The following is a 645-nucleotide window of genomic DNA, read 5'->3' on the forward strand; positions in this document are numbered from 1 at the left end:
AGGAGATCCCATGCCCAGATATCTCTGGGAGTTTTCTCCTTCTCCTTCTCCTTCTCCTTCTCCTTCTCCTTCTCCTTCTCCTTCTCCTTCTCCTTCTCCTTCTCCTTCTCCTTCTTCTCCTTCTCCTTCTCCTTCTCCTTCTCCTTCTCCTTCTCCTTCTCCTTCTCCTTCTCCTTCTCCTTCTCCTTCTCCTTCTCCTTCTCCTTCTCCTTCTCCTTCTCCTTCTCCTTCTCCTCCTCCTTCTCTTCTTTCTCCTCCTCTTCCTCCTCCTCCTTCTCTTCTTTCTCCTTCCCTCTCTGGATCACCTTTTCCCAACCCACCTCCAAATCCATGAGATTTTTCAGCCCTGATCCTCCAGTCACCAGCCAAGAACCACAGGGAAGGAAAGACTCTCCGTAAACAGGGAAAAAAGGGAACCAAAAAATGCCATTGCCCTGTGGGAGATGGGAATCCAGGATCCAGGGAGAGGAAAAGAAAATTCAGGGCATCACCAGCAGAGTTCCCTCCTTGTTATTTTAATTCAGGCTTTATCCAAGCCAGGTTTCCTTCCTGGCATCTCTTAATTGCTGCTGTTCCCATGGATCCCAAAATTCCAGGCCCGTGGGATTGTCCCGATTCCGCATCGTCCTGCTCCAGGCATCCGCT

This window comes from Hirundo rustica, chromosome 7 (assembly GCF_015227805.2).
Source record: "Hirundo rustica isolate bHirRus1 chromosome 7, bHirRus1.pri.v3, whole genome shotgun sequence".
Taxonomy (NCBI): domain Eukaryota; kingdom Metazoa; phylum Chordata; class Aves; order Passeriformes; family Hirundinidae; genus Hirundo; species Hirundo rustica.